This window comes from Thermobia domestica, chromosome 15 (genome assembly GCF_964235325.1).
Source record: "Thermobia domestica chromosome 15, izTheDome1.hap1.1, whole genome shotgun sequence".
In the NCBI taxonomy this organism is placed as follows: Eukaryota; Metazoa; Arthropoda; class Insecta; order Zygentoma; family Lepismatidae; genus Thermobia; species Thermobia domestica.
This window is the reverse complement of record NC_137468.1, coordinates 70098042-70121436: the sequence shown is the minus strand read 5'-3', so window position 1 is coordinate 70121436 and position 23395 is coordinate 70098042.

Below are 23395 nucleotides of genomic sequence, written 5' to 3'. Positions count from 1 at the left end.
CAGAAAAAGATAAGAATAGGCAAATAAAATGGAAAGGAAGAGAATCGCCCTGAAGTACCACTACGGCTTATCACCAATACAAGTATCTAAGTCACCCGCTAGCCATTATCATAGTACTGGAATCGAGTAGCTGGCTTTTTTGTGGCCATATCTTGAACAGTATCTACAAATAATAATTTTCTAATTGAAAGGGTTTCAGCTTCTTTAAAAGAAAAAGGAAGAGATACCATGCTACCGACAAAATGCTACTATGAATTTTGAAAACCTAATAGCGATAGTCCCTTAATTAAGAATGCATGCACAAGTCATCATTCTTTCAAATTCATTTTTTTTAAAACTTATAATCATGTAAGCCACTTTCTTCGTGGAATAATTAGACATGTACTTTTTAATGTATTTTGAAAAAACAGTTGCGTTACTTCTATCACTATTATGAACAATGTGAAAAAACACGGTAAATTATTAACATAAGTAGGTTCTTGTTCCTAAGAACAAAGCATTAAACTAATTGCGTAAATGGCGAGAGAGAAAGAGGTAGGTAGGTTTCAATTAATGAATTATTTTCTTTTGTATTATTATTATTATTATTATTATTATTACAAATATATACTCGTTTAAGTATAAAATTCTCATCATGTGATTTTAAAGGATTGTAATCGTCATATCTAATTCAAAGAAAATTAAAAATTTTATATTGTTAATCTATCAAAATAACTGCTACCGAATAACTCAATTAGGGTAGTTACAACTACAACTAAAACTATATTTTAACTATTATCTTACACTTTATCGAGCATACATTTCATGTTGTTTCCTGTTTCTTTAGCTATTTTGCTTAGACAATTTCGTTTCTGTTTCTCGTAACTGATAATATAAAAATGGGAAAATAAAAATGTAAATGCTAATGAATCAGTCTGTCTATTTCTTTGTGAATCAAATCTTATCCATCCAAAAACATAAAACTAGATTAACCACCTCGGACCAATTTTAGACAGATTTTCTATTAAACTAAATCTGTATGTTTAATTTTGTGCTTCCTCTTATGTCATCACTAAATACTCTGTTAAACGTACTCTCAAAATATTCCACTTCTGTCTTTCATTAATATTTTCTGTTCAAAGTACTAAGCATATAGTGTTACTTTTTGAACTCCTTATCATCCACACTTTACTGCAAGTAGAAATTTCAGCAGATTTACTGGGAGTAGAAATTTCAGTTAAAATTAATGCAGCGGATTGATTTTAAGCAATAGCTGATTTAATTTCATTGTAAATTTAACTATTAATTTTGATGTATTATAAAAACTACTTTGTAGATCGGGGTTATTTTTAGTGTAATGACTGGTCATCCCCTTTGTGTAAGGTAGATATAATAACTTTTAAAAAAATCAACCCTAGGAGAGGAGAAGGGCAAAACTTTCCATTTTGTCCTTTTCTGGACGTGAAAGTACGAAATTTGGATAGTCACAATACGAGTATGTCATTCATTAGCACGAATTCAATATGCTTGACGCAGGGAAAGAGGATGATTCTTTCGAACTACAGAAGGTAAAGGCATAGAATTTGATGTAGGATTGTTTTCGACTCTCAGAATACGGGTATGGTATTCATTTGCATGAATTTTATATACTTGATGCAGGAAAAGGTACTTTCTCTAAACTGCTGGCTATAAAAGGTGCGAAATTTGGTGTAGGGTTCTTTTTAGTACACAGAACACGAATATAGTGTTCACTTCCACAAATTCAACATGCTTGGAGCAGGGAAACGCAAAGTCATTTGAATTGCTGGAGGTAGGATTGTTTCTGATTCATAGAATAAGAGTATGGTACTCATACGCTTGCTACAGACAGACGGAGAGCTTTCTTTGAACTGCCAGAGACACAGGCATCAAATATGATATATGGCGGCTTTTTCCAAACAAAATGAATTTGCAGTAATACATCCATGTTTAAAAAGAAAATAATTAAATGTTCCTTCAATATCTTAATTCGAATTTCATATAAGTTAAATATTAATTATTTGAATATACTGAAGTATAAAAATATCTTAAATATACAGATACAATATTTATTTATTAAATTTCGGGTTTCAGATCTTAAGAAAGGATTATTTCTGGTTTACTTAACCATTTCATTGATGTTACATATAAGATAGATTTACAATCAACCAATACATGCAAATTTAACAAGAATGTTGGACAATCGTTACTTGGAACCAACGTTTACCTAGGATTAATTTGAACTTAATACAAGTAGAATACAAGTAATGCAGCATAGGAAAGAGTGGGGGCAAGCTGCAGTGAAAACAAAATATTTGTTTCTCACCTGATACTGTTATCAGAAAAATAAAGTTTACAAACAGAATTATTTATCACTCTTCCGTAAGTAAACATATAACATTAAAGAAAAAGGCATAATTCAAATAAACATTTCAACACAATCTATCAGTTATAGACACTCTCTTATGCAAAGACGCTATCAGCAGCTTATGTTTATACTTTGGAAATAGATGAAGTAGTTATTTCTGCAGAACTCATTAAATGGTACTCAAGATAAAAAATACTTAAGATATAATAGCTCAAATATGTAATTAACCTCTTTGCACTGTTAAAAAGTAAATTCAACTACTTCGAAAAATATAAAATTCCCACTTATAGCCAGGAAATCAACGAGCATGTTTTGCGTGCGTCAAATATATAATTTACTTCTTTGCACTGTTAATAATTAAACATATTCGAAAAATATACATAGTTCTATGATACAGTTTTGAAAGCTATATAGTGTGATGGGGAATGGCCTTACTATACGGGTTGATCTTGCATGATTGTCTACGTACCTACCAACTCGATAGGATTTAAGGCCCGGTCGTGGCTCGAAGTCCACATTAATAGTAGGCTCTGTGATTCGTGATCTCGGTTCTGCATACGAATGTAAAATACAAAAGTTTAACTCGAATGTCAGTTTGTGACCAACGTTTACATCGTCCTGAGTTCAATTCCTGGCAGAAAAGCTTGCCTCGAATACAAATCCTAGTAGTCACTTTGATCCTAATCCAAGTAGTAGGTCCTGTTTTATACTACCTCGGTGCCGAAGAGGTACATATTTCATATTATTTCGTCTTTCTAATCATACATATTGCACGAATTCGTGCGTGTGAATAAGACTCGTCAAGATACAGATTACATTAAAATACTAGGCTACATCTACGATACGAAAGAACACAAAAAATATACATTTTTAATACTATCAGTGATCAAATTCATTTACACATCTAGGAATTCATTCACGGAGTAAATGCAGTGCCGTAACAGATAGGTTTTCAATAATCTCTTGAATTCTATTCTTTGTTCTGTCATTCGAATATATTGAGGAAGTTTATTATATAATATGGTACCCATAAATGTTGGATTCCTTTCGTATGACTCTGTGCGATGCTGTTTGTTGGGGGATTTTATCCTTACGCCTGGTACCGTATTTATGGGTTGATGCTGTGTTAAGTAATTCAATGTTAGTTTTAATAGAAGTTTTAATAAAGAGCAACATGCGATAGAGGGTAAAGGCAATATTTTAAGTTCCTTGAATATAGGTCTACACGAGTCGTTTATTTTGACCCCTGTTATAGTTCTTAAAACCCTTTTTTGAATCACGAACAACATATTACTTTTTTGGGAACTTCCCCAGAAGATTATGCCGTATGGTAGTAAAGACTGAACGAGTCCAAAATATAAATTACGAAGCGTATCTAGATTTAAAACATGTTTTATAGATTTTATTGCATAGAGCATTTTATTGAGCTTTAGAGTCAATGAAGATATCTAATTTAAACTTCAATCAATCGAAAAACATCACAATAGAAAACTAGCTATTTTTAAGAGCAATAATAACAAAAATAATCATTTGATTTATTAACAATGAAATAATCTGTAACTTCTAAAACTCGACAAGAAATGAACGAAGCTTTTGAGTTCATTTTGCGAAATTTCTGATAATATTGTTTAAAAAGAAATATTCTGTATATTGTCTCTGAAAAATGATCATTTAATTTGTTTATTTTAAAAGTAAATAATGGAAATCACACTGTATTTTATTAATGTTATAATCACACAAAACAGTTAAGATCAATATAACTTATTTATTCTGCAGTATTTCGTTACTCTTTTAAAATAACTCTAATTTAATATTTAATCCATGTGATTCTTTCAAAATATTTAACAATGTCTAATTTACAAACAAAATTACTACGAAATTAAAGAATTTAGAATATATAATGAAAATGAAACCTATATGAATTTGTAAGAAATTATTAAACAAGAAACAATTTGATAAATGAGCTTGCTTTTTAGTTCGCAGTAAAAATGTTAAAAATAAAAATTAATAATCATGAAAAACAATTTATGCAACAAAAAAGCAAAACAAAATTAGTGGGCTTGCAATAAAGAAAATAATAATACATTAATGATCAACTATAATATATCAGACTTACAGTTCCAATATCGGTGTAGAATTGATATAGAAATTTAAATTCATTTGAATCGATAAACTGACAACTTAGCCAAATATTTTTCTTAACTTTAATACATAGTAGAGTCCAAAATGATTAGTTCAAAACTTTTAACAAAATAATGCCGTAGAAAAATGTCACATAACTGAAAAATAAAATGAGTACAGTGACAATTTGATACCCTGTAATAAGTTTACAGAATAATGCTGGTGAGTAAATTGAAGGCAAGCGAACTATAATCTTTACCAGCTAATCTTGGAGACCTAAGCATCAATTTGCAACAAGCTGTTACTATAGATATTATTGTTAATCATAACAAAAATCAACAATTTCGTATATTTCAAATTCATGCTAAGATTTTTAAATCTTTGAACATCAGAGAAAACCTATCAATTTAATTATTTACTATGAAGAGTTAAAACAGGGCTCGACTTATTCTTTTGAATGCCTAAATCGGTTTCTAGAATATTTACTTACAAAATATTCTAAATCTACAACAACATCATGGACACCGAAAAGAGCTTTCAATCTTAATTAGTATTAATTCTTTAATTTTAGAGACAGTATATTAATAGCGTCATTTTATAGTTTGGTTTCCTTTCTATATAATAAATATTTCTACAAAATTAGATCGTACTTAATTAGTAAATTTATGAAGCAAATGAAATTTATACGAAGCAAATGAAATTTATACGACCAATTTTTCACTATTTGCTTATTCTTTGTCTTCGGAGGGCAAATTGCACATCGCAAGAATAATGAGATTGTTAAGGGTTCTAACTAATACATGGCACTCAAATCAATTTTCAATTTTCTAAATGCTTCAAAATGCTTAGGTTCGTCATCTGTAGTATCATGTAAATAATACTGCTCGTAGATAAATCACATATCTAAAGAAGGAAATGTTCTTTATGAGGATTACTGCTTCACTTACATGTTTTCAGTGACCATAGCTATATAGCGATACATCCTGTGATTTTATTTGAAGTTATGCCTCCAGAAAACCTGCATAATTCTCAGTATCCTTTCATAAGAATATCTTCACCGTCAAGTTTCTTCGACTTTTTAAGTTATTATTATTATTATTATTATAATTATTATTATTATTATTATTATTATTACAATGAAGTCAAATAGTTAACGCGTGTCTAGGGATAGACTTCTGGAAGAAATTGGATTTTTCTGTTTCTGTAACACTATTTTGTTCACAATGGAATATTCAAATGAGATAATACCACTGTATATGAAGCAATATGAGAGAAATAAATAAGTAAATAACGATAATAAACTATCTAATTAGCCAAAATCAGATGGTTCCATAGGCAATGTATAGGTATTGTATGGAAACAAAATAATTTGAAATTTTATGCATGCTGCACATCAAAGCAAAACATTTATGTGAAGAGGGGTATTTTTCTCGAAGAAAGAAAGAAAGAAAGAAAGAAAGAAAGAAAACAGAAGTTATCTGCTTCAAGACAACAAGCACAGAAAACTGCTTATGTCGCTCTAGAGTCGGGTTTCTAGTGACTAGCCGTCCAAACTTCAGATATCCAGAGCTAAATAGTTCAGTCATCTATAAAATAACGAACACCTTTTACAACTTTCTTTGATAAGTTTTCTACCAGCACTTTTGATTGTTTCAGTGATTGATAACCTGGACATCTCTGATATGTTTTCATCTATCGGCAAATACTAATATACATCGGATGTTCATTAAAGATTTCTCCTGACCCACTTACCGTTGACTTGATAAGCGGAAATTTCGTACATAGAAATCTGTAATGGCCACACATTTTTCACATCGCTTTACGTCCTTACGGAGACCTTGTTTGTAGAAGTTCAAAGACTTTCCAGAAGCCATGGTGACTTCAACGTTTCATCATCTTTGAAATGCTTTCCATTCAGAAATGACTTCGTAGTTAGGAAGATGAAAGTCATATGGCAATGAGATGGGGGGAGCGGAATTTTATACCCACAGGATCGTGTTTCTGTCTGGGCAATATGCAAACTGTGAACTGGAGCGTTGCCCTGAAGGATACGGCTACTTTTGGTCAGCATTCCACGCCTCTTGGCTTTGACACAATCTCGTAATTTCTGCAGCAGTGAAGCATCCACATAATCTTATCTCGATATTTAAAAGATTGCAAAACATCAGATAGAAAAGTAAGGGTTAATTTAATACATACAGGGTTACTCAAAAAGAACAAGCAGATTTGAAATATTTATTTCTAATGAACAACAATAGACAAAGACACTTATGATACATCACTGGATAGAGGAAATTTAAAAGTTTTATTTTATGCATTCAACATGAACACCATTTATTATGCGGCAAGCATCAAATCGGTAGTCAACTTCTTGCCCACACGAATTATCTGGTCCCAAGTTATTGAACTCACTGCTTTAACAATTCGATTTCGTATATCTTAAAGATTAGCAGGCAATAGGTAGTAAACGCTGCCTTACAATTTACAACAATATGCACGCTGCACTACAACAATGAATTCACTCTTTGCATATTGCAGCACACAAAACGACTTCGCCATTTTCTTATAAACCAACCTTCGCATCGCTGTAGGCATTAAATTGAATTAATATGTGCGGTTTAAAACGTTGAACTTTCCTCTGTCCGGTGATGTATCATATGTGTTTCTATATATTGCCGTTCATTAAAAGTGAACATTTTAAATCTGCTTCTTGTTTTTGATTAACCCGGCATAATGCATAGAGAACATTTCTAACTTTTCAATGGAAAAAATTAACTGTTCTCCCTCATCATCTCCTCTGAAGAAAACACTTGTAAATGTTGAAATTAACAGCAAAGATTAAAGCTAAAAGCTTTAGAAACTTGATAAAAGTTGAGTAAAGAAATTTTCTGAAACTTATCACACACGAATTAGAGGCTAAAGTCTAAGTTGAATAGTGGTACTGGACATTATATAAAACAACTACTATGCGTGATATTCCATTACTTATATAAAAATATTTCAATAATGATAAGTGGCCACGTTGAATTTTCACATTTTCACATTTAGCAGTTAATTCAAAGTAGTTGTATCGTTGAGTAGAGGAACATCTTGTAGTTGATGCTTTTAACCATGCCTGTAATGCTAAATCCAGAAACGTGCTACAGAAAAGAAAGTAAAAAAGTATGTGTTGTTTTCTGCTGTGGTATCTTCGTAATATAGTGACCAAGGAACCTGAAACAATACTGAAAATTAAGTCAGTGGAGTACTTACTGATACTTTCCGAAGTGCAAATTTTTTTATTTTATTTTTTTTATTTTTATTTATTTATTTTTTTTTTTTTTTTACTGTCTATATTCCGAAATCTTGAGGACTCCACTGTTTAAACCACAAAGTATATAGTAGAATTATTCTTTAATTTCTTGAAAAATAAAGCACTTATTATGCTGTCCACCATTAGAATATCAAAGAGTGTTGTAGAAATTAGAAAACACTCCTTATGTGATTTACTTTTATAGTTTGTGAAAAATATCTTATTACCAATTGAAAATGCTGGTGCTAAATCTGTTAGTATTAAAAGTTCCTTATGATAGACAAACATTGGTAATGAATGAAATTAGTATACATGATATTTACACTAAATAAGTATTAAACATATACGTTGAGAGATGAAGTTTGTGTAAACATTACCGTCATATTTAAAGGTATTTCCTTAAAGGAAATGAAATCTTTGAGTTTTATGTCCCACGATTATGCCGGCTAGGCTAAAGGAGACGGTGATGATGAGAAATGAATGAAATGGTGGGATGAAGAAAGTGGGAGGAAACAGAAGAACCCCTGGAAACCCACGCACACGGTGTTTGTCCATCACAAAGTTCATTTGGTGCGAGCTGGGATCGAACTAGGGACTCCATGCACCAGAGGTGAACGCTCCACCACTGAGCCACCGCGGCCCCCCATATTTCCTGAAAGGATATATATTTAAAGATAAATGGTGGACCATTTATCTTGATACGTCTTTATAACTTTTAAAGTAATGGACAAAAAACGCTGAAATTTTGTACCATGCAAATATCGGCAGGGGAACACTGTTTGGCATATTCTGTGATATCACACGAGTAACAGCGTTGCCAACCCAACTTAAAGTTATACTTTTTCAAATGGCATAACATCAAATTATTACACACTTCAAATCTTTATGTTAAGAGAAAACTTACAATGTTCTTTATTATTCAGTGTTGCAAACTAAAGACGCTACAATATCACAAACATCCAAATTTTGGTATTGCCTACAGCAGTAATAATACAAGTGAGACAGACGAAGCAATGCACATTCGAAGTACTTTGGGTCTTATACTATGATCATGATATGATGGATTTTGAATGAATAAGAACAAAGTTAAAAGAAATTTAAAAATTCTCTCTTTTCAAAAGCCTTAATTTCGAAAAACTGCTAAGATAAGTAGCGCATCAAGTTTCATAGATAGTTTTCAATAGACGTAAATATCACAATGCCCTTTACACCAATTCGATATCTCAAATTGTTCTAACGATATGATATATATTGTTAAGGTTTGCATTGCTGCTTAAAAATATGTAATTCCAAGAACTTGTAATTAATACCTACCAAAAAGTATTGTAATGTAATAGAAGCAAAATAAATCAAAAGTGGTTTTAAAAATGTATTAAATGCGAAATTATACACACACCATTTTAGGCAATATATTAAATTTCACCACTTTTCATATCTCCCGAATGGTTTGAGATATCAAAGTGATGTAAATGTTATTATAATCTTTATGTCTATTGAAAACCACGGATGTTATTTGATATTATACTTATCTAAACACTTTTGTAAAACATCCTCCTTTGAAAAAAAAAGTCAAATTTTCAGTTCTTATAACATTGTTTCTGCTTGTTCTAAATAAGTCATATGATGACCGTAGTATTCGACATTATAAGGTGCTTTGAATGTGCATCACCCTGTCTGTCTTGCTTACGTTATTACCGTTGTAGGGAGGCACGGTGGCTCAGTGGTAGAGCGATTACTTCTGGTGCGTGGGGTTCCTGGTTCGATCCCCGGCCAAATAAGTTTGTAATGGAGAACATCGTGTCCTTGGGTTTTCTGGAGTACTCTTGTTTTTCCTCCCTCATGTTTCTCATTCCACCAATTCTTCCATCATCATTCACTTGCCTTAATCATTGTCTCTTTTAGCCTAAAGGGCATAATAGTGAAACGTTAAACTGGAAGATGCAAAATTACTGTTGTAGAAGCCTCCAATATTTAGTTGTTTTTCGATGTTTGTAATACTGTAGAATTCTTGGTTTGCAAAACTGAATAACAATTCTGGTAGGGTGACCAGATTCTGACAAGCAAAAAGTAGGACACAAGTATAATAGTAAATGATAGCCTACTACATCGACAATATGCATGTCTGTATTTCATTTAACGTTAACCTGAACTTATTCATTCATTTTTGCTATTAATAAAAGTTCCAAATACTTTCATGAATGACAAATACAAGATTGATGAAACAATTTAAAACAAGTTGATAGAGTAACACGAAACAGTCAATTTAATGAAAAGAAAAAAACTTTTTGTTTTAGATTCATTTTATGTTTTTTTAGTTTTAGATTCATTCAGATTTTCTATTTCATATTTTCCACTGTTGATAATGGAAAACTGAGGTGAACATTTTCCACAATGTACTTCACTATCTGTCTTCCCTCTCTGATTGTAGTTACGAATTTAGAACAAATTTCCGTCTTGGAGATATCTCGAAAAAGAGAAAAAAAGTCACAATTAAACTATAAAGAATTCTCACAGGCTGTATCTCATATTCTGTCTCTTCACATCAATGTACTTTGACAAATAACACTACTGAAAGAAGCGAAAATGCTCCGCACCGCAAGTTACAAATGGACTAATCAATTCATTTGTATTATAATTAATTACACACGTAATTAATATTTGCGTTTGCGGTTTATTTTTATGAACGTACAGCCATCAGTGCAACTTCGTGACTTACTTTTTTTTATCAATTTTGGAAGCGTAGGATTATTTTGAGGAATGAGGGAAAATTTCGACCGGTATAAGGGAACTTCTAAATAACTTGGTTGACATCACTGTCGTAACTTGAAATAAGAAACCTTTTCCCTAGCCTTACAGACATCTCAACCTTAAAAACAATGTATTGCAAAACAATGGTTTGTTGATTGTTTACCTTTCCTAAGAATAACTTTTTAGGTGTGTTGAAAATCACAGTGGTTTATCATCTAGAAAAAGAGTGCACGTGATTAGAAATATTGTGAATAAAGAATAAACCATTAAAGTATTGCACATAAGTTAAATCAGGACATTTCGCAGGACATTGTAAAAAAGAAGGACATTTTTCAATTTTCTGGGTGTCTTCGCAACACGCAGGACAACTCTTTGAAAAACAGTACTGTACTGCGAAAATCAGTACGTCTGATCACCCTAAATTATGGTATTGTATGTTTTCATTTTATATATAAATTTAAAATATGTGATAACCTGACGTAGTGCCATTTAAAAATAAATAAATAAATAAAATAAAAAAATACAATTTTGTGTTCGGTTGGCCACACTGTTAGGTATGTGATGTTACAAGGGTATACCACACAATGTTCTTCTGTTGATAATTCCATGGTACAAAATTTCAGCGTTTTTGACAATTATTTTAAAAGTTACAAGGAAGTATCCAGATAAATGATCCTTCCTGTATATACAGTGAAGAAACATATTTTTTATCGCTTATGAACATGACAAGAAAATATTTTTAAGAACAACAAATACTCCATATCTTAGAAATGTGTTTTGTGCGTCCTATCTGTAACCAAGTCAATTGCAATTTGATACACTGCGAAATACTACAGCCGTATATTCTTTTACACTGTGAAGAATTAAACACATTTACCATAAATTATAATACCATCCCAAACAATGATAATGACTGCGCATGGAAGCCATTCGCAAATTAAATTAAAATAAAACTCTTACCCCTCCTATTTTTCTCCTATGAAAATAGGAAAAAATAAATAAATAAATAAAATAAAATTAGCTGAGTAGAAAGAAATCAGGAGGAAATAGACTTCTATCGTCTGCCGTCTTCTTCAGAGTATTTTGAAAGTTTGGAGTAGAAAATTGAATGTTTTATTGAAAATGAAATGAAATGGAATCTTGAAGTTTTACGTCCCACGGTTATGCCGGTTAGGCTAAAGGAGACGGTGATGACGAGTAATGAATGAAATGGTGGAATGAAGAAAGTGGGAGGAAACGGGAGAACCCCAAGGAAACCCACGCACATGGTGTTTGTCCACCACAGAGTTCACTTTGCGGAATGTTTTATTGAATGTAAAGATTAATAAATTGAATGCTCCTAACTTATGATGTCTTCAAAAATTTATACTTAAGCCCACAGCAAACGTAGATCTTGTAATTCAATATTTCTTACCACTTTACCATATTTGTGTCTGTTAATTATATTTTATTAGTGTTTACGGTATGTTGAATAGCTATACATGTAAAACAGGAACTGAGATGCCCAATATGAAAACGTTTCTTGTCGTTTTTTTTTTTTTTGTCTGTTTGTTTGTTTGTTTGTTTGTTAGGAGTAGAAATTAAGATGATAAAAGAAGAACAAAAAATGTTTTTTCTAAAGCTTTAAAATCGACAAGATATGTTTTAGAAAGAGTCAACTCAAGGTATTATTTGTTTATTTTTCTGATAAAATAACTATCATTGTAAATATTGTGCAAAATCACTGTCTATTACTAAAGCTTTCTATGATTATCTCTCTTCCGTTACTTAAAGTAGCTTTGCAAGCTGGTTTTCTTGTACCTATAAAATGGCATTTAAATGCGTCACCGAATGTGAAATACCCATAAGAATGTGCTCAATTATTTTCCTCTATGTATAGAGAACTCGAGTGAATGAATTAATAGAAAATTAGGTTTACCACGTACACAGGAATGAAATACCAGCTTCACTACATATATATTAGCTTACGTACGTCAATTAATTTTCCTCCAATAATAAGTACTCTGCCTTCATTAACGTAAGAAGTCATATCCTTGACAGAGGTGAACCTTCTGGATGAATCCACATAAGGGAAATATGCAACGTTCTGGAGAATATATGGGAGGGGAGTTGCGGGGAAAACGCTTGCCTTTGATTTGATCCTAGTTTACGCCGAGTGGGCTATGTGGTGGACAAACACCGTGTGCGTGCGTTTGCTCGAAGTTTTCCTGCTACTTTATTCATTACGCCATATCATTCATTATCATAACCATTGTCTCCCTTAGACTCTGAGCTTAAGAATGAGATGTTCAACTAAAAAGAAAGAAACAATACGTACGAACCTGTTCTTTCAAAGAAATATTAACAGCAGTTCTACTTATGAAGAGACTTTTAAAGCCAGCGATGAATTTAACCATTATCCAGGAAACCGGAGTCTCTAAGGTGCTGTAGCTGTATTTCTTATGAATTTCTCAATAAGCCACATATTTGACTGACGTTAAATTATGATTCTTTCTATCCTTAATAGGAGATAAAACACTGAACATGTGAAATTCATAATGAATATGTTTTTAGATTATAGATTATTTTTAATATTTTACACGCGTAACCGGGGCTTAGCAGGCCCCGTCTGACATTAATGCAGTTCTAGTGAAATTTTTGCTCACCTGATATAATTAAATATTTTAACAGTCCGCTATTGTAGGAACATTATATTTATCATTGTGTTATTACGGTATTATAATTTTTTCGGCTCAATATATGGAATTGTATGTTTAGGAAGCAATGAAATACACTACACCTATATTTTGTTACAATACATTTGAGCTATGTGGGACTGTAGTGGCTCAGTGGTAGAATGTTTATTTCTGGTGCACGAGATCCCGTTTTGATCCCAACTCGCACCACATGGTCTTTGCGGTGGACGAACAAAATGTCCGTGGGTTTTTTTCGAACTTGTCTCGTTTCCTCCCACTTTCTTCATTCCACCATTTTATTCATTATCATCACTGACTCCCTTAGCATCGGAGCATAAACATGGACGTTAAATCTAAAAAAAAGAAAAACCTATGTCGATAATGAGTCTGCGAATTTATATTGATAAAGTACAATTAGAGTTTTTTAAGTTATGAAAGAAAAATATAATTTGTAGTTTGAACAGTTCCAGAGCAATTTTTATGAGTTAAAAATAATTTCGGGTGTTGTCTATTTAAATTTGAATCCAGATAAAATCAATTATATTTTCAACTTATATGTGAAATACAGTAATCTAGGAAAATATTTCCGTGAATTTGGTCCTCCTGAAACTATAAATCTATTAACAACGAGTTTAACGGAAATAATGTTGCTTTGTTTCCCGATGAAACATATATATTGATAACCAAAGTCGGCCAAAAGTACATTGTGTGAGACACAACCTACTTTGTATTCTCTAAACGGCTTGCCTTACATCGGAAAAAATGAATCAAAGAACACTTCCAGCATAAACCATACAATGGTTTAAACTCTTACATAACCTTATCAAAAGTTGAACAGAAACGTGACCTATGACAACTAGTTTTCCGATTATAATCTAGCTCAAAATTTGTAAAGTAATGGAATTACTTTCGTAGAACCTGTGAGGAAAATAATATTCTCTCACCTGAATTTCAGCTTCATCGCAATCGTCCGGATAATTGTTCTCTGTTCGACGTCCACTCTTATAAGTCACGTCCCAAAGACAAACTGTCCAATATGGATCATAACAACAGTTATAAAGGAAAACGGCAATAAACCAGAAATAACTTCCCATTCCAACAGTATCAAGAAAGGTGGCCCAAACATATATGACCACAAGACGAACCAATTGATGATTTTTTTTTTTTCAATTATTTAGATATTCGTGGCGTGGCTGCTTATTTTGTGCGGATAACTACTCGTCCACAATGCAGTGTTGCTGATCATACTATAGTACTCGCGCCGAGTCGTGAAGCTTGGGCTCTAAACCAATCATAGAAATATTTTGCTTGAGCTCCAACACATCGGAAAACTTCGGTACAATTCGTGGAGCCGCTTCCCGAACGCACACTTGGGGGGGGGGGGGAACGTCAGACAGCTGAAATTCATTAAATATGTTGCTAAACTTTGAAGACACAGTAAGCGAGTATATAAAAAAAAGCATTTAAAATTACCAATAATAACACTGCACAACAATAACTACTGTAACAACTAGTCTGAAATGGTAACAATAGCACAAATAGTAACAACGAAAACATAACGCAACAAAAAAGAATTAACAAAACGGAATTTGACGCCAATCCGACAACACTGTACTCTCAGATGTTTTCCGTGTAGCGCGAGAGAAGACACTGACAAAATTTGATGGGTGGGGGTTGACGACCGGAACGCGCCCTCGCGTTCTATTGGGTGATGAAATCAGTAGATCTAGGTCAAGCTTCACGACTCGGCGCGAGTACTATAGAAGAAGGCTTTTCTTTGTTGATATATATGAAAATCTCGTACAAGTTCATTTTTATAGGAGCTCCCTCAAGGGCCTTCAAAATAAAAACTTACCTGGCTTTTATCACAAATACTTCCAAGACAAAAGAACACGATCCACAACGAAAGCGGAGAAGAGAAATTATGCTACCTTTGTACAAGTATGAAAGCTGAAGAGAAAAGCAAGTTCATAATATTTGCAGTAAATCAGTTTTGCAACACACAGTTAAACTTACTAGCATTTGTAAGTTGCTCACATAAACATGTAAAGATAGAAGTAAATCATGACTCTAAATGTGTATATGTATCATACGTGTAAGTGCTTTACTTACACGTAATTACAAACATAATTATATAAAAAAAAGTAAATAACACAAATATAACAACCTATCTTAATGTTAAACTGTAAATGAAACACCTTCAATTACTGTGTGTCTGTGTGATATTTCAGTTTAACGTCTCGTTTAGCAGTGAGTTATATGGTACATGGGCGTACAGCTTAAGTGGAATCCTAACCACATGAATCCAACCTGGATCTTCCACGCCAAAGGCGCGTACGCTATCCACATAGCCACGAGGGATCTCTCTCTCTCTCTGTGGGTGTGTGTGAAGTGCAACAACCATAGCCCATAGCATATTAAGACTATGTGAGTATTACTGTACTTAAAATTACACTGGGCTGGCAGGTTTCTGTTGCCCGTCTACGTTACAAAAATATTTTGCCCTGATAAGGATTAAAGTTATACTATCATTGGGAAGCTCAGGAGAAAAAGGGAGAACTACGTTTTTCCCCATGGATCTTCCTCCATAGATGATTAATGTCTTAAGTCGAGTCTTTCTCAAGTATGCTAATTGTTCGATTTTATCTGAATCTTTGTACTGTACAGCTCTCCTCTTAAGGGAAGGTAGCGACAAGTAATTCGATAAAATGATGAAAGCGAGGTCTATTTCAAGCTTGTAGGATTGTTGCTGTCTCCGTAAGTGTAGACCCAACAGAAAATCGTCTCATAATGAGCTCTCACAACTGTCGCCCTTCGTTTTGGAAATCAACTAGTCCTTTAAACCCACCTTGCAGACTCACTCTGGTTATAAGTAAAAAGCTTTTTGATGAATTTCCATCGTTATCTTACAATGAGGAAAACTGTACTCTCTTGACAATTTAAAAGTACTAAAAATAGGAAAGAAATAGATTAAAACAATCAAAAACATAAGTGCGGTAACTAGCAAGGTAACTTTTATTGTCGTTTCACCAAGAAAAAAGAAAAGAGAAGAGGTAGAAAGCCCTTAAAATAAAAAAAGTTATCCATTACATATACATAACTTTTAACAAATCTTAAAAAACAAGGGCTTTTGTGTACAGTCAGTATTACATTTTATAATAAAAGATTTCATAATAACTTATAATTACAAGTGAAAATGTTGAAATATATTTCAAAACAAAATATACTAAATACAAAACATAGCCATAGTATGAATTTGTGTTAAACTGGCTTCATACATAAGGTTACCATATGTCAGCATTTATGCCAGATTTGTCCACATTTTAAGAGTAAAATATTTCCGTCCGCTTACATTTTCCGAACTTCCTTATTTGTACACATTTTCTAAGCTCGAGTGTATTGTAAATTCAATTTCAAGCATTTCACATGTAAAAATATGTTCACCTATTTGTACACAAAGAAGAAATTCTCAAAAAGAGATCAGATCTACTGAAAAATAAGAACAGAAAAAGTCAACATGGTGCTAAGTACTCTTGTTTAATTATATTTTTTTTATACTTATCAATATATTTTTCATAATGTTTTAAAAACAAATCCTGAATGTAAAATATAAAACTTATCATTCTTGTGTGTTAATGTTTATATAATGAGCTACCAGATGGAAATGTGTCCGCATTTTGGCATTTCAGAATGTGGTAACACTACTCATGCATTATAAAAACAATCATCATGCAAATCAGATTCAAATTATTCGTACTGTATTGTATTCTTCATTTTAGAATTGTTATTGTAGCGAATAATAATAATGATATTAAACCACGAGACGAAGTAGTTCAAAAGGAACTCGAAATCCCACATCTATGTAGTCTAGCGCCTACGATAATTGCATCCTGATAAAATTACGAGGGTCGGCTGATAAGTTCTCGGCTCGACCCCCTTCCGAATGTACTACCCTGATGTAATTGATGTCATGTGAAATGTTGATCTTTTATATGTTTAAGTACCAAATTTCACGATTCTACCATGAACGGTTTTTATTTTACAGGTAATTGAATGAACCATGGCGGAGCCAGATGTCAAATTCATCAAAGAGGAGTTGCGAGGTGTAATGAAGTTCTTCTTCCTGCAACAGAAGTCGCCCAAGGAAATCCATTGTTGCATGCTAGACACATTGGGTGGACAGTGCCCTTCATACTCCACTGTGAAGAAATGGTATGCGAACTTCAAGCGTGGTGAATTTTCAACAGAAGATGGTGACAGGTGTGGCAGGCCAGTGTCAACTCCGGAAAAAGTGGACCAGATTCATGACCTGATTTTGAGCAACAGACGGATTTCGCTTCAGGAGATAGCTGACAAAGTGCACATATCAAAAAAAAAAAAAAAAAAAAAAAAAAAAAGTGCTGGGTCAGTAATCCATGATCAGTTGGACATGCGCAAGCTTTCTGCGAAATGTATTCCGAAATGTTTGAACGCGGATCAGAAACGCGAACGTGTGAGATCATCGCAGGTGATTTTACGACATTTTGCGAACTCCAAGGACGATTTTTTGAATCGGCTTGTTACCCAGGATGAAAACGTGGTTGCATTACTTTGATCCGGAAACCAAACAGCAGTCATGCGAGTGACGCCACTCAGGATCTACAAGGCCCAAAAAATTCAAAGCACACAAGTCCGCAGGGAAGGTGCTTGCCTCAATATTCTGGGATAACGATGGTGTTTTGCTCTCAGACTACCTTCCAAAGGACCAAACCATAACTGCAGAGTATTACTGCAGTCTGCTGGCTAAGGTAAAGGACGCTATTAAAGAAAAACGCTGGGGAAGGTTGACGCGAGGTGTCTTGTTCTTGCAGGACAATGCTCCCGTCCACAAGGCTGGCAGAACAATGGATTTTCTGAGGGACCTAGGGTTTCAGTGCATTGACCACCCACATTACTCTCCAGATCTTGCCCCTTCTGATTATTATCTGTTTTCAAAACTCAAAACAGCAATGAAAGGACAGAAATTTCACAGTGATGAAGAGGTGATAACAGCTGCGTAAGTTTTTTGCAGACCTTGAGAAATCTTTTTTTTTTTTTTTTTTTTCGGAGGGGTTGGAGAAGTTGCAGCATTGAAGTGCCAAGTGTGTTGACCTTCGAGGGGACTATGTTGAATAGCCTCACACTTTCATACCTGCAGCTCAAGTCCTTCTGGGTCGGGCCCAGAACTTATCAGCCCACCCTCGTAAATAACATCAATAGTATCCATTAAGAAATTTCAGAAAGAATTATCCTAAACAAATTTATTTTCAATGGTATTCTTCTCTTTCACTACTCATTGGTACTGCAAACTACAATGAAATATTGCAACATATATTTTTCATTCAAGAAAATTTACTGCTTTTACAGGGTGTCTATTGGTCACGAAAGTCATGAAAAAGTCACGAAATCAGAAAACAGTCATGAAAATAAAAAAAAAGTCACAGCTTTTGGGTCACTTTTTTTTTTTTTTTTTTTTTAAATCTATACAAATATAAGTGCAGACCTGAAAATTTTGTTCTATAAAACGTCAAAATTCACTACCAAAAGTGTCTATGGGCGACTTTAGACGCTACCAAATCGCAACCAAAGTATGCTTCTATCGCATGTATGAAAATTCGGTTTAATTCGTACCCAAATTCGTACCTGAGAATGTTACGAAAGTTTATGGTTTGGTAAAGAAAAGGTCACGAAATTTCATTTTGAAATTTTAATAGACACCCTGTTTTAATCGCTCTGCACAAAAAAAGTGCACGGTGGCTAAGCAGTGGAGCGTTCACCTCTACTTCGAGGAATCCCAGGTTCAATTTCAGGCCATATGAATTTTTGAGGATGACATTGTGTTCATGGCTTTTCTCGGGCTTCTGTTTCTTCACATATTCGTATTATACCTATTCCTTCATAATCATTCATTTTCATCAATCATGCGTCTTCTTTAGCTCACATGGCATACTGTGGGATGTAAATCAAGGAATTTGGTTTCATTTTAGTTTACGCTTCATGTAACCTTGATGCCGAAAGGAACGTTACGCTTCAAGTCAACCACCCAACCAAAATATACAAGATTCTGCACCTTTTTGCCTTCAAATGTCAAAATAACAGACAGTTTTTGTGTACATTTTAACTTTGATACACGATAACAATATTTTAAATTATACTTATGCTTAGGTTTGGTACTTGCTACGAGACAACTTTTGTCTGTCTTCGAAATTTATCATCTTCTTCACACGCAAACAGAAAATTAAGTTAATCGGACGGACTATGTGGCTTGACATACTGACTATTGAATAACATTCTATGAAATTTGTTCCCTATGAAAATGTAATATTTTGATTTGAGAATACAGGTGTCTTCGTAAAACCAACGGAAATGTTAAATTATATATGCCACATTAAACATACAACATTTTTTTAAATAGTTTGTTTCAAACGCGGTAACCGGTATGTTTAAACTTTACTATATATTAAGTCAGCATGCCAAAATGTAATAGACTAGAATTTGGCATAATAGTCAAAAGATTATACACAAAGTGCAACAATTAAGCTCTTTACATTAGTCCTTCTTGACTCTCACAACCTGAAAAAAGTAGGCTGATCCGTTTGCATCGCAACAGTTTTCAGACAGCGACACATGTCGAACTTGCTTTCAACAGAACAACAAAACTGTAAGCCCAAGTGTACTAGTTCCTCAGCCGAGGTGCAACAGAGTGAAGGTATTGTAGTGGGCAAAATGTCGAAGAAGAAGAAAAAAAAGTGGAACCGGCTATAGTCGACCTAGATTAGTAGTCGACTACTTGGAAAAAATACATTGTTAAGATTAAATCTATTCCATTGTGAATTCCAATGAATGTCGTATTGAAAACTTTAAACATTGTCTGGTATCACTGCAAACTTGTATTGTTTTGTTTGACACGGTTAGCCTGACTATAGGAGGAGACGGAAGAAACACAGAAGAATCATATTTTTTTTGGAATACTGACAACAGGTAGGGAAAATGTGTTTATACAATCATGGTCGTTACTAATTCAGGTTTTAATATTCAAATAGCTTGTGTTGGGTTAGTTCTTTAGTTTAATACTTGAATATAATAAAATTTGTTTCTTTTGAGACAAAGAATGAGGGAGGTCAACTACTACATTCATTCAAACGGTCAATTTCTATAGTCGACCAGGGTGGGCGACTAATACCATTTTGAAAATTCGTAAGAAATTAATTAACAAAGTATATGGCTTGAAAGGTTTGAAGTTAATATGCTCTTTAGATCACAAAAGAATAAATTTAAAGCAACGGAAGCAGTAGGCGACCGGGGAGGTCGAGTACTGGAAACAAAGTGGTCGACTTTAGAGAAGAGTAATATTTGTGATAAGAAAATGAAATAAAATGAATTTGAAGAACTTTGAAAAGGCACATGAAGAAAATTGAACTAGAAACAGACAGAGAGAGAGAGAGAGAGAGAGATTAGTATCGGATGTCTGTAAATACCTATTGCGTGCCAATATTTGATATTGTAGTTTTAAATATTCTATTCAGACTTGGATCTCATGCCTTTGATTTAGGTGCTGAAGAATGTTGAGTGTTCTCTCCTTGCAGAATATTGATCCATTGTTTGACTTGCTAAGAGGGAGAAAGAGATTCATTCACACTATGGAGCTACTTGTTCGATTAATTCATTAATTTGTTTATTTTTTGCCAAGAAGCTGAAGTCATATCCAGTCTTGTTAGTTTTCTTCCTTTGCAGGTCTGATAAGTGTAATTCATGAAAGCCGACGGAATTAGTTGTAGCTATATTCTTATGTGAGATGGTGTGGGTCCACTTATGTTTTTCTTTCTTTTTTCATTACAGATAACTTAACCTACAAGAAGCTTACGTGATGGCTCCATTCAAAAAAACGACAACTGTTCAAATATAGTGAGGAAGCATTGCAAAATGCTCTACACGCTGTACGATCAAGGAACATGAGTGTGCGTAAAGCTTCAGCATCATACGGTATGCCGAAAACAACGCTACTCGATAAGCCGAGTGGCCGACATCCAGAAGGTCCACAGAGGAGAATAAGCTTGCTGAGTGGTTAATATCCGTGGCGAAATTGGGCTTTCCAAGGAAGAAGGACGATTTATTAAATGCCGTTCAACTCACTGTTCAGCACAATAACAGAACGACGCCGTTCAGGAATGGAAGACCTGGTCCTGCCTGGTATCATTCATTTTTGAGAAGGCACCCAGAAGTGACTAAGACAGCGAAAACAGTATCTAAAGCACGTGCGTGTGTTACAGAGACAGCAATCAGATCTTAGTTTCAGGAACTGAAGGAGTACCTAACTAGCGTTAATTGTCATGATTTGCTGGAAGATTCAGAAAGAATTCTAAATGCTGATGAGACAAACTTTCAACTGTGTCCTCGAACTGGGGTAATTTTGGGACCCGAAGGTTGGAAAAACTTATATGAAGTGGCTCCTGGAACAGAAAAGGATACAATCAAAGTTCTAGCTGGATTCAATGCTGTAGGAAGCATTTTGCCAACTATGGTAGTGTTCCCCTATGTGCAGCCACCCAAAGATTTGGTAAATACTGTACCAAAAGAATGGGGATTAGGATTATCTGATAGTGAGTGAATGAAATCTGAAACATTCTATGAATACGTTGCTAACGTTTTGCTCCCTTGGTTGAAAAGAAGAAATACAAAGTTTCCCGTGCTTTTCCTCGTTGACGGACATAGAACTCATTTAAACTTGAACACTAGTAACTTGTGCTCTGAAAATGGCATTATTCTGTATGCCTTGTACCCCAACGCGACCCACATATTACAACCGGCAGATGTAGGTGTATTTAGAAGTTTAAAGGGTGCTTGGCGGGCCGAAAATTCGTATAAGGTCCTCATCAAGTTAGATTTTTGTCCACTTCTAGCTAAAGTTATACAAAATCGTGCCAGCCTTGAAATCATAAGGAATGCCTTTCGAAAGTGTGGATTCTTTCCATTTGACCCAAATGCCGCTGATTACACAAAATGCATTGTCCCACCAAACGCCTCACAATTCAGTCACGCGGTAAATGTGTGTGAAATCTCACCACCTCAATCTACGAGTGAAACCCCATCAGCTTGTGAGCCAACAGTTGCGGCATATAGAAATACTCTTGAAGTGATGAAGTATGAATGAGGATTGGAAACATTGGACAAATTTGAGATGGTGAGAGAATCGCAGGGCGAATCAAGTGTACGTGATGAAGAAACAATGTTATTTCAGTTTTGGCTGAAAGTACAACAGAAAGCAAAGAAAGAAACTGAACACAATAGTGAAACTTCGAATGAACAAGAAGGCTCCTTACTCTCAACTCCTGAGGCTTTAACAGTTGATGTTAGGCATACAAGCACTAGTCCATTGTCATTTAATGATTCTCCTCTCAGCAGCGGGCAAGATGTTCCTCCCGAATGTGGAAGTAATCAAGCTTCATTGGAAAATTTTAAGCAGCATTTGTGGTGGCCAACAAAGGTAGACTCTGAGAAAACACGTTGCCGGGGAAGTAGATCGAGATCTTCGAACAAAATTCCATTTGCCATATCTTCAGCAGAATGGAAAAATTATTATGAGGGAAAGGAAGAAATGAAACGAAGGAAGGAAGAAGAAAATCGGAAAAGGGCTCGCCTTGAGAAGTTTTCAACGAAAGAAAACAACAAGCGTTCTGGCAATAGAAAGAAAGTACACAAAGAGATACCAAGTTCTGAGAACCGGAAAAGCATTCCTGATAGTGGCAATCAAGAGCAAGAAACATCCAACCCATGCGAAAACTGCTTTTGGTACCTCTGAGAATTATTTTTGTATTCCTGAATATGTGGAACGTGCTACAATTAAACAGGAAATTTGCAGTCAATGCAAAGGAAATATCGACGAAAGCAATAAATTACAGCCCAAATGTGTAATTTGTGCAGACTGTTTGTGCAAAACCCATCTTCCATGCATTCCCAAAATTCACAGAGCGTTCTTCTCTGATTTGGAAGCACATACTGCAGAAGAGTATGAAGATTTCCAATGCTCAAGCTGTTTCTATCAATGCGAAGATAGTAGCGACACCAGCGATGAGGATTTTTTTCTGAGTCAATGTTGTCCTTCGAAATGACTATTTATACCTATTTCTATTATTAATTTAGGCTATAACTATTCTATAGAGGAGAAGTCATTAGTTG